Below are 756 nucleotides of genomic sequence, written 5' to 3'. Positions count from 1 at the left end.
CATGTCTAAAATAACTCTTGTTACCACTTGTGTGTCATAACTACACCTGTTTTGCTTCAAAATATATCATGTGTTTAATATAAATAAAACCTATATATGTGTGTGTGTGTGTGTGTTTGTCTGTTCCAATGGTCAACTTATTGCAGTGGTTTCTATGATTTTTATTTACATGAAGTGACAGAATTCCTGTAGTCTGCAATGACTGGTTCTGGTTCTGGAGCCATGAGCTTACGAAGGCCTCGGACCGGGCTTCCACAACCATCCTGATATTGTTGATAAAAACTTGACCCTCCTCAGCAGGATGTCTCTGCAGGGTCCTATCAGCTGCCCACCAGGTAAAGGGTGTAGATACAGCCTCAGGCCTGACAGGGGCAATGCATGTTCAGAGGAAACAACATAGTTGTAGTGACCAATCCTTTGTCCCAGGATGCAGTGTGACTAGACCTTGCTATAATTAGGAAACCCTGTCCCGCCGCACTGACGAGGGTATATTAACTGATCTGGTCTTTACTGCCAAGGTGTACTAGTCACCCTTATGCAAACCGTGTAAGTTAATGATCATTTGATTGTAAGGCAGATTTTTAGCATGAAGCCACCACTATTTAATACTAAAAAGAAATGCAAAGAGAACTTCTTATACATACTGAAGAATAATCCCAAGAAAAGAGCAAAATGCAAAAAAAAAAAAAAAAAAGTGAAGTAGAAGAAAAAGCTCTTTCAGCACTTTCAGATCTGGAGAGAGAAGTGGCTGTATTG

This window comes from Propithecus coquereli, unplaced genomic scaffold, assembly GCF_000956105.1.
Source record: "Propithecus coquereli isolate 6110/MARCELLA unplaced genomic scaffold, Pcoq_1.0 Scaffold201, whole genome shotgun sequence".
NCBI classification, from domain to species: domain Eukaryota; kingdom Metazoa; phylum Chordata; class Mammalia; order Primates; family Indriidae; genus Propithecus; species Propithecus coquereli.
This window is presented reverse-complemented; position numbering follows the sequence as displayed.